Raw genomic sequence first — 11,448 nt, 5'->3', positions numbered from 1 at the left:
TTTTTTTTTTTTTGTGGTATGCGGGCCTCCCTCTGTTGTGGCCTCTCCCGTTGCGGAGCACAGGCTCCGGACGCGCAGGCCCAGCGGCCACGGCTCACGGGCCCAGCCGCTCCGCGGCACGTGGGATCCTCCCAGACCGGGGCGCGAACCCGGTTTCCCTGCATCGGCAGGCGGACGCGCAACCACTGCGCCACCAGGGAAGCCCCCCCTTATTTTTTTAAAAGTAAAGCGGCCTCTGTTTTCTTTCCGCCTCTGGGCCTCCCAACTTGATTTAAGGGTGCCAGTGGTTCACAATTTTTTAGAGCTCCACAACCATCTTAAAGCTGACATCAGTGCTCCTGGTTTTGGGGAATGAACAACTAATTACGGGGTAAATAGCTAAATTAAGAAAGAATCTATAGGGGAAGCCCCCCCAAAATGATCCATGGCAGGATTTCAGGAGAAGCAGGGGCTGGAAGCAGAGTCACAGCAGTGTCTGGCCCCATTCCCTACCTGGTTTTGTTAATGGTGACAAAGAACTACCATCTCGGGCTCCAGAGAGCTCTCTGTTGCCATCACCAAGGCCCTGCTGCCCCAGCCTCTGCCTTGGCAGTGTACCAGCCCTGCTGGGAGTCACACATCTGTGTGACAAGGGAAAGGAGCCACTTCCCTCCTAGAGCAATGGCGCTTGCAGGTTAAGAGCTGGGCTGTCACTCTTACCTGTCTGCTCTGCACATGGATGTCCCCTTCCTGTTCAACAGTCTTTATCCTGCCATCCCAGGAACACCATTAGTCCCAAAGTCCCCTTTGTTATTTCTTCCACAGCTGCTAGAAATGAGTGCCAATGAGGTTGATGGCAGGCTCTCCTCTACTCTCTGAGACAACGCTTTGCAGCAAAAAAGTTTGAAAATGTTTATCACATATTATAAAGGGAGTTCTGTTTCCAGGAAGCTAAAAGTATTATAAAATCCCTTGTTATTATCCCTAGGGCACTAACTGACCCTGGGAACTGGAAAAGTGAAGCAGAAATCACTGCTTCTCACAAGGTCGTGACGCTTCCCTAACTCAGGTTACGGGGTCAGGGAAATGGTCATTTGCCGCTAAGTTGTAAACCTCTGAGCCACAACTTGCTAGATTACAGCAGTGAGGTGGAGGGAAGGAATATTATGAGAGACATGGGACCCGGACCTGCCTCTGTACCCAACCCCTTCCACTTCCTACCTTTGTGACCTGATTAGCACACCGTCTGGCTGCCTACCTCTACCTAAGCTTTCCTGCACTCTGGGACTGGGGGTGTGGATGGAGTGGGTGTGAAGGGGATTAATGAGGAAACGCAAAGGGAGTAAAAGGCAGGATGGAAGGGAGTTCTGGCCAGGATGTTCTGTGTGCAGCATCCAGCCTTGACCTGACCGGTGTTGTTAGGTAATAGTTTCAACTGTCATCTGGCCGGTCGTGTATGAAAGGCAGTTTGGGGATGTCAACGAAATGGATGAGTGTACCTGTCTTGACATCTAGCACTCTGGAGGTAAGTGCACCCAGCAGGCTGCTGCAGAGGGGGGATGAGAACTGTACGAGTGAGTTGAAGACAAAAACGGGAAATGATTATGGTGTGATCCAAGAGGTAACAATATGGTTTAACTGGTTTACCTGGTCTTATAACCTAATGAAGAACAACTTCCATAACCCAATAAACATTCTAATCATTAGAGTATTTATGTCTGCATATATTCCTTACCTCTTTATTTTTTAAATGAGGTTTTATTCACAATAAGTGATTAACCAAATTACACGCTTAGTTTTATTTTATTTATTTATGTTTATTTATTTATTTATTTTTGGTTGTGTTGGGTCTTTGTTGCTGCACATAGGCTTTCTCTAGTTTTGGCAAGCGGGGGCTACTCTTCATTGTGGCGAGCGGGGGCTGCTCTTCATTGCAGTGCGCAGGCTTCTCATTGCGGTGGCTTCTCTTGTTGCGGACCACGGGCTCTGGGCGCATGGGCTTCAGTAATTGTGGCACACAGGCTTCAGTAGTTGTGGCGCACAGGCTTAGTTGCTCCGCGGCATGTGGGATCTTCCGGACCAGGGTTCGAACCCATGTCCCCTGCATTGGCAGGCAGATTCTTAACCACTGCGCCACCAGGAAAGTCCCCTTACCTCTTTTTTAAAAAAGATTTGAGGCTAAGTACACAAACAACTGTGCTATAGCAAAGAATGAATTGAGTGCTACAAGAGAGCTACACAGTGACCAGAGAGGAAGTGTGTTATAACAGTCTTTGGATCTAGATCCCAGAACCTACTGGTTCTGTGGTCCAAAGAGGCATTAACCTCTTAGTTTCCTCATTAGTCAAGTGGATTTAATCATCTCTGCCCTAAAGAATTTTTGTGAGGATTAGAGACAATATATATAATGTGGCTTTATATATATTGCCCCCAATAGACTAGCCCCTCAACGAATAATAGCTACCAGTATGATAAGTTTTAAATAAAGCTGTGGATAAAACTTTTGTATCCCACTTAAATATAACTCCCTGGGATGTGCGCATCCAGGGGCATGGGATCAGGGACCATAAGGTAGTCCTAATCAAAAACGCTCCAATTGCCTGGGACTTCCTGGTGGTCCAGTGGTTGAGACTTCCCCTACCAGGCGTGTGGGTTCAATCCCTGGTCAAGGAGCTGGGATCCTACATGCCTCCTGGCCAAGAAACAATACAAATTGTAACAAATTCAATAGAGACTTTGAGATTGGCCCGCATTAAAAAAGAAAAAAATCTTAAAAAAGAAAAGGCTCCAAGAGCCTCCTCAGCTTCTAGCAACTCACTGTTCCTGGAGGGAGAAGGGAGGAAGGAGGGAGGGGAGAGCCTTGGACCTGTATTTGCATCCTAAGCCACGGTAACAATAGCTGCTGCCATTAGTTGAGGTCCATATATGTGCCACTGTGCTAAGCACTTTACGTACACTTTGCCATTGTAGCCTCACAATGGTCTCATAAAGTGTGTATTGGTCCCATTTTACAGGGAAAAGAATGGAGACCAGAGGCCCAGCAGCTTGTCTAAGCCCACTCAGTGGTAGAGGTGGGACTTGGGTTCACGTCCAACCCTGCAGCTCAAATTCAGCTACTTCCCTAAAGTTAGCCTGCAGCAAAAAATTTAGCACGAAGCAAAAAATCCTGAGAGATGCCGTCCCCTTCTGCCGCTGCCTACCCTGCTCCCCACCTACCCCACGTCCATCTCCCTCTTCTTCCTGCTTTCCCCTCTCTGCTCAGTCCCCCACTTTCCTCAGATCCCTCTACGTACCCCCCGGAGTGAGACTGCCCCCTTTTACCTGGTGGGACAGGGATTTGGGAGGTTTGCCTGTTTCCTGCACACCGCCATCTAATCCTAGGAGCCCGCTTTCTCAGGCGTCTTACATCTCCCTGGTGTCTCTCCTAGGCCGCTGGGAATTTCTCCAAACCTGACTCGAGGGTTGGGAACACGGAGGTTGTGTGTGTGTGTGTGTGTGTGTGTGTGTGTGTGTGTGTGTGTGAGGGGAAATGTGCCCAAGGGGAAAAGCGCCCAATCTAGCCTCTGCGTCACTCCGCAGTTGTTCGGGAATGGGTTTACTGGTGTTTAATAAGGGAGGGCACTTCAGCCTCCGGCTATTCCCTGAGTCCCCGATTTTCGACCCTTGCCTGCATGCGCCGCAAAGGATGCCAGTGCCGAATTCACTCCCTGCCTAGGACGGGAAGAAGGGGTGATGCGGGGGAGAGTCTGGTGGCTTGATCGCCTTGCTGTGTTCTGTGCAGTTTTCACCCGGTCCATTTCTGAGAGAGAAGGCGAGAGTGCAGATGAGGCGAGGCTACTGCAGGGGAGCGAAGAGCGGGCTGGCAGTGCCACCTGCTGAGAGCCCCGCAGGCGGAGAGCGCGGCGGGCAGCGCCACCTGCTATAAATAGGCCGCCAAAGACAGGGTGTGCGACCGTACATCCCTCCTCGAGGGCCTTAATCACGCGCGGGGCTCCGCGTCTCCGGAGCCCAGGCGTTCGGCGGCCAAGACCCTGCTCTGGGGCTGAGTGGGGGCGGCGCCCGGCACGCCCTCTCCCGGGCCGGGGCTGGAGGCCGGGGGGGCGGGTTGAGGATGGACCGCTGGGGAGGGGAGAGATGGCGAAGGGAGGGAGGCCGCGACGGGGCCGCACTGCAGCAGCTGTTGTCCGTGTGTGACTCGCCCGTCCCGGCCATGCCGCTCGCGAGTCAAACGGCGCAGTGGAGAGGGAGGAAGCATCGCTTCTCCCTCTCAGGTCCCTGGGGACCGCGTTGGGAGATCCCGGGTTCTGCCCTCCCCTCGCCTCCCCTGCGCTCGCCCTGCCGCGGAGGAGGAAACGCGAGCCGCGCGCAGACACCTCCTCCTCCGCCGCCGCCGCCGCCGCCGCCGCCGCCGCCGTCGTCCCGGCGCCTCGGTGCCTGTTGCTACCGCCGCCGCGGAACCCGCCGTGTCCTCAGCCGGCAGGAGAAGAGGCGGGAGTTCTCCTGGCGCCCCGCGGCGGGAAGAGAGCAGCCCGCCGGGCGCGATGCGCGCCCCGCCCGCCCAGGCCGTCCCCGGGCTGTCCCCAGTACCTGCGCGCCGCGGCCGGGCCGCGGGCTCTGAGCGCGCCGCCGCACAGGTAGGCGCTTCCTGGGGCCTCACCCAAGCCAGCCCGCCACCTCCTCGCGGGGCATCCCGGCCGACCCCAACCCCAGCAGGCCCCTGCGCGCCCGGGCCCGCGGAAAAGCTGGACTCGAGCGCTCCAGGGGCGCTCCTGCTGTCCTTGCCGCGCGGGGGTCTCTCGAGGGGAGGAAGTTCAGTGCCACCTCGTTGTCCCCTACTTGGACGAAAGCGAAACTCGTTCTTCGAGTTAAGAACGACCGTGGGGCTTCTGCAGGCACCCTCCTTCCGCCCCGCCCTTCACTCCCGCTCGCGGTCCTTGCATCTCCCCGCTCCCGCCAGATACCACTAGGGCTAGTGTGTTTGTCTGTAAGGCGACCAGACGGAGGAAGGGCGGTCAGAGTGACCCCAGGCCACCCTGTAAAAGTTCAGGGTACTTTGCAGTAGCAACTTTGGCAGCTCCACCAGTGCGCTCCACTTTACTTTCTATGGGCACATCCTGTACCAGTCATTTTGAAATCCTGCTTAATTGTTTTTAGCAGCTTCCGGATCGGTCTGTGATTATGAGACCCCCTCAAACTTCGCCACACGTTGTGGGTGTGAGTGTGTGTGTGTATGTATGTGTGTGTGTGTGTGTGTGTGTTTAAAAGAGATGTCATTAACTTTGAAATCCACCTAGAGGCGGCTTTACGTGTGGCGATTTCATTTAAATAGATTGTTCTCTGGAAGTTACTTAAAAAGGAAAGGAAAAAAAAATCGAAACTGATATGATTGTTCCTCCCACCAGTTTAGTTTTCAGAGGGCCCTACATTAATTCATGGGTATTCACTTCATAGATCGCTCGTTCTTCCTTTTAGATAATTGGGTGATTTCATTTATTAATACAACCAGACTTTGAAAGAGCATTTTTAAATGACCTGGTTTAAATGGGTCGCATCCACGAAACTCAGCCATCTCTACAAGTCCAAACTTCTAAACTTTTTGCTCTGTCCTTAAACGGAACTGCAGAGGCCTTGATAAAAACCCCTTCTTTGGGAAAGCAGAAATCCGTTCCCTTTCCCAGACTTGAGATGAGATTGGTAGGAGCTGAAGCACGGCCACCTCCGGGTTTTGTTGTGTTTTGGGAGCCTGCTGTGGGTGGGAGGGGTCAGGATGAGGAATGAACCGCGAACTGTTCCAAGAGGCTGCGAATCCGCCTTGCAGAACGACTCTTCATGTTTCTGAACACTTGATGTTCTGTCACTATCTTGGTCTGGGATCCCTGAAACAGCTGGGTTCCGCACCGTTTCCTAGAGTTGAGATGGCTTCTCTTGCTTGGGGAGGAGGTATGCCTCCTGCTCGTCTTCATCCTGGGAACCTTGAAGAATGTCTTAAGGAATAAGGACATTGCATGAAAAAGTTTGCATAAAATAGGATTGACTGGGAATTCTCTGGGTCCAGTGGTTAGGTCTCTGCCCTTGCACTGCAGGGGGCCTGGGTTTGACCCCTGGTGGGGGAACTAAGATCCTGCAAGCCGCCTGGTGCGGCCAATAAATAAATAAAAATAGAATAATTAGTAAAAATTGTTTTAAAAAATAAATAAAATAGGACTGACTGCTTTTGTAAACAGGTGTTTTACAGCTCTTTGAAGTGGAAAGCTATGGCAGTCTTGAATCGGCCAGTTTCTTTTTTTTCCTACCAAGGTATAGGGAAATAAGGCCATAAAAAGTGCTTGGTCTCCAGAATTCTCTATTAAGTACCCATTGACAAAACATGAGCTACAGCATAGTGAGCACAGCTGTGAATTAAAGGGCGCTGTGGAAATGTTTAGGGGAAATTTTCTGAAGTGAACACAGTGGAGTATCCTGAGATTATCAGCTGAGTGCAAGGAGATATAAAAGGACTAAGGGTGGCTCAAAGTAGTAAATGAAATAATCAAACGATATTTAAGATAAATGCCTTTATGTGGATTTGTCCAGCCACTGGCAAAGTAGTAAAATGGGGGAAATGTTCATTGGTGTAGGTATAAATTATTAGCATCAAAGTAAAGTTTTGTAAATGGAACTCTCCACTTAGTCTACCTTTATCTTTCCCTCTGAGAGCTCTGGAGGTTTCTCCTTTCGCTATCATAACATTTCTGGTTGGGTGCAGCCATGTCAGTGTTAACCTTTTATCCCATGTGACGTTGCTTGTCATAGTACCAGGCGGTTTGAGGAAGAAAAGGGCAACTCTGAAGAAATAATTCAGCTTGCCCCTCTTCCCTTATTACCAGCTGTTGACGGTCTCTGTGTCCCACTTCCCTAGGAGGGACCTTCACCTGGGTGAAGTGGAGGGACCTGTGTTCGAATCCTGGTTCTGCCACTTGCTGCTAGTATGACCTTGGGCAAGTGACCTCGTTTTTCTGTGCCAGCAACTTCCTTCTGGTCTCTCATCTTTAAATTGGAGCTGATAATGATCATTATAGTGCATAATAGTCCTTATTTGGATATGATCAATAATGGTCCTTATTGGCCAGGGTTGTTGTGAGAGCTAAACCTGTTAACAGACTCACAGTTAGTGGTATTATGTGTTAACAGTTAATAGTATTACTTTTAGGAGAATAACTTAAAGCAGCCATGCAGCAGGGAGGGTTAGACATAACCCCTAGAGGCCAACTGGGACCCCCCACCAACCCCTTTATCCTGTATAATACAGTAGAAGAGAATACAAGAAGTGACAGTGGCATTCTAAAGGACTAGGTTTGAATTAGCTCTGATTTATATGGGAAGAGAATCACTCAAAACAGCATTACTTTATGTGTCAAATTAGAGAGGCAAAGCCTGGTACTGGAGCATCCTTGATGATGTGAATGTGAGAAGCACTGACTCCAGGAGCTCTGCGTGATAGTGAAATAGCCGACGGCTGCAAAGATCTTTGGGACTTGTGGGCGATTCCTGGGTGGGCAGCACACTGCTCTGATTGGGTGGGATTCTGTGCAGGAAATGGACAAAGAGCTGAGCCAAGCCAGTGACCCCACTGCATGAGATTATTCAGGTGGCAGAATAATCCTGTTCAGCCTCATGCCTACTCTATCTAGGGTAAAGAACAGAAAAATTAAGTCATTGATTCTCAAGGGGAAATGAGTGGCCACTCGGGGTTCCCTGTCTATCCTGTAGGTCTCTGACAGCTAATCAGTACTGACTGGCTCCTAACCTGGCCTGGAGCTAGAAGCTTCCAACAGCCCTCCTTCATCCATCTATCTCGCCTTCCTCCCCTCCCACCAGCATTCTGAGGAGGTGAGAGGGGAGGCTGGGGCAGGGGCTGTGGTGTGGTTAGCTACTGGGAAGTCCCCATCCTACTCCCTGTGGTTTGCTGGGAGGGAGTGGAGGGGGGCCGGGCCTGGGAAGAGAGGGGGTTCCCGATGGCGGCCAGCTAACTCCCACCATCACCTCTCTCGCTTTCTGATTAATAAACCCCACCCTTTCTTCACGTATCTCTCCCACATTTATATTCTTGAAGGGAAGATGAGAGCAGCTTTCTATCCCCACACAATGCTGGGGACATTTGGTATTATACGTTATGAAAATGAGATTCACCAGATTTTAGAGACAGAAGAAAACTTGAGGATGGTCTTGTTCCATTCTTTTATAAGAATAAACTTGAGATTTGGAGAAGTAACTTGTTTTCTCAACTTTGCACTTGAAAGTGTTTTCATAAGAAAACTGAGGTTCTTTGCAGCACGTGGACGGTAGTCAGGGGCTTGGATTGTCCTAATTCTGTCACCAAACTTGGACAAGCCATTTGGCTTCTCCAGTTTCCTCATTTCCCTCACATATGAGGGAAATTTCTGAGTGGCTTGAAAGGACCTTTCTAGCTTTAAAATTTTGTGATTATAGGTGCGTGCTTCCAGGGATACTTAGCATAGCAGGACTCACTAACCAGGTTATTGGAACTGTTCTAATAAAAGAGTATCTTTGAGTTCTACCATGTTTATGGGCTGTGGTGGGTAGGAGCTGTGTAGAACACAGACGGTCTCTGTAAGGGATAGGGCTTGTCCACAGATGACTCTACTATTGAGAACACGACTAGATGCTCACCGGAATAGCAGATCAGAGTATTTCTTTTTTCTTTTTCTTGAGGACATTACTTTTTAATGCACAGAATAATAACAGGTGGATCATGATGATTTCATGATGATAATTTTGAATTAAGAAAAGGACAATTTATTTTATTTCTTCTATGTAAAACATGTTACTTATGTTTACCAGGTTCTACTTAAGAATTTAAACAATGAAATGTTTATATATGTAATTTATTTTTAAAATTCTGTTAAAATATTGTTTAAAAATCACACACAGAGATAAATCTTATTTATTTGAAAACATTTTCTTGTATGAATTATTTACCCATTTGTGCTGGGTACCTAAGTTTTCTACTCCCAAAATTAGAGAGAATTAGCGAAGAAGTAATTCTTTAAGAAGTGTGGCACTATCAGCTCTTCCTTCCCCTGAAGTCCCTAAATAATAAAATTTACCATATTTTATAAGATTTCAGGTTTATTTTATTCAAGACCACTATGGTAGTGTTTGGGAGATAATCGTTTGGGTAAAATAGGACAAGCACTTAGATTCTGTTCCTCTTCTTACGTTTTCCTTGTAGTCCCTCTTACCTGTCCATGGCACTGCCCCTGCCACGCAAATCTAGTAGAAATCAGTGAAGGCCGTCTCAGATCAGAGTATTTCTTACTGAGGTCTGAGACACAAAAGGCTTCCTGGAATAAGTGGCTCTACCTGGGGCCTAAAGGATGGTCACAGATTACGTGCAAATGATGTGGATTGAGATGGCTTAAAAAATAATCTGATCGTTTGTTAGGATTATTCGAATGGTTCTTCTGTTTCATGGAACTTTTTTTTTCTTTTTTAAATTTAATTTTATTTTCTTTTTAAAAAAATTTTTTTATTATTACTATTTTTTATTTTTGGCTGCATTGGGTCTTCATTGCTTTGCGTGGGCTTTCTCTAGTTGCTGTGAGCAAACTCTCTTGGTGGCGGTACGTGGGGTTCTCACTGTGGTGGCTCCTCTTGTTGCAGAGCACAGGCTCTAGGCACACGGGCTTCAGTAGTTGTGGCGCACAGGCTCAGTAGTTGTGGTGCACGGGCTTAGTTGCTCGGCGGCATGTGGGGTCTTCCCGGACCAGGGCTTGAACCTGTGTCCCCTGCATTGGCAGGCAGACTCTCAACCACTGCGCCACCTGGGAAGCCCTATTTATTTTCTTATACAGCAGGTTCTTATTATTAATCCATTTTATACACATCAGTGTATACATGTCAATCCCAATCTCCCAATTCGTCACACCACCCCAACCCCCACCCCCTGCCACTTCCCCCCCTTGGTGTCCATACGTTTGTTCTTTACATCTGTGTCTCAATTTTGACAGACTCTAGATCCATCCACCTCACTACAAATATCTCAATTTAGTTTCTTTTTATGGCTGAGTAATAGTCCATCGTGTATATGTGCCACATATTCTTTATCCATCCGTCGATGGACATTTAGGTTGGCTCCATGTCCTGGCTATTGTAAATATTGCTGCTATGAACATTGTGGTGCATGTCTCTTTTTGAATTATGGTTTTCTCAGGGTATATACCCAGTAGTGGGATTGCTAGGGCATATGGTAGTTCTATTTTTAGTTTTTAAAGGAACCTCCATACTGTTTTCCATAGTGGTTGTATCAATTTACATTCTCAGCAACAGTGTAGGAGGGTTCCCTTTTCACCACACCCACTCCAGAATTTATTGTTTGTAGATTTTTTGATAATGGCCATTCTGACCAGCGAGAGGTGATACCTCATTGTAGTTTTGATTTGCATTCTCTAATAATTAGTGATGTTGAGCATCTTTTTTCACGTGCCTCTTGGGCATCTATATGTCTTCCTTGGTGAAATGTCTATTTAGGTCTGCCACCCATTTTATAACTGGACTGTTGGTTTTTTTGATATTGAGCTCCATGTGCTGTTTGTATACTTTGGAGATTAATCCTTTGTCCATTGATTCATTTGCAAATACTTTCTCCCATTCTGAGGGCTGTCTTTTCATCTTGTTTGTAGTTTCCTTTGCTTTGCAAAAGCTTTTAAGTTTCATTAGGTTCCATTTGTTGATTTTTGTTTTTATTTCCATTACTCTAGGAGGTGGATCAAAGAAGGTCCTGCTGTGATTTATGTCAAAGAGTGTTCTTGCTATGTTTTCCTCTAAGAGTTTTACAGTGTCCAGTCTTACATTTAGGTCTCTAATCCATTTTGAGTTTATTTTTGTGTATGGTGTTAGGGAGTGTTCTAATTTCATTCTTCTACATGTAACTGTCCAGTTTTCCCAGCACCACTTATTTAAGAGACTGTCTTTTTTCCATTGTATATCCCTGCCTCCTTTGTCATAGATTAGTTGACCATAGGTGTGTGGGTTTGTCTCTGGGCTTTCTATCCTGTTCCACTGATATTTCTGTTTCTGTGCCAGTACCATACTGTCTTGATTACTGTAGCTTTGTAGTATAGCCTGAAGTCAGGGAGTCTGATTCCTCCAGCTCCGTTTTTTTCCCACAAGTCTGCTTTGGCTATTCGGGATCTTTTGTTTCTCCATACAGATTTTAAGATTTTTTTCTTCTAGTTCTATAAAAAAATGCCATTGGTAACTTGATGGTGATTGCATTGAATCTGTCGATTGCTTTGGGTAATATAGTCATTTTCACAATATTGATTCTTCCAATTCATGAACATGGTATATCTCTACATCTGTTTGTATCATCTTTAATTTCTTTCATCAGTGTCTTACAGTTTTCTGCATACAGGTCTTTTGTCTCCCTAGGTAGGTTTATTCCTAGGTATTTTATTCTTTTTGTTG

The 11,448-nt window shown here is 47.3% G+C and overlaps 1 protein-coding gene across 14 annotated transcripts in view; it reads left to right on the top strand.

Annotated features, from left to right (window-relative positions):
* TBC1D1 (TBC1 domain family member 1) overlaps positions 1-11,448 on the top strand; it is a 285,275-nt gene that overhangs the window by 19,556 nt on the left and 254,271 nt on the right. The window contains exon 1 of one of the 14 annotated variants that reach the window (XM_028492063.2): positions 4,376-4,613. The exons of the other annotated variants lie outside the window; for them this stretch is intronic. The gene's annotated coding sequence lies outside the window, so the exon portion shown is untranslated. Of the gene's footprint in view, positions 1-4,375; positions 4,614-11,448 lie in introns of those variants that run through there. 14 annotated transcript variants of the gene reach the window in all.

Source organism: Physeter macrocephalus, chromosome 7, assembly GCF_002837175.3.
Source record: "Physeter macrocephalus isolate SW-GA chromosome 7, ASM283717v5, whole genome shotgun sequence".
Lineage (NCBI taxonomy): Eukaryota > Metazoa > Chordata > Mammalia > Artiodactyla > Physeteridae > Physeter > Physeter macrocephalus.
The sequence above is the reverse complement of the archived record's forward strand: the minus strand, read 5'-3'. Positions and strand labels throughout refer to the sequence as shown.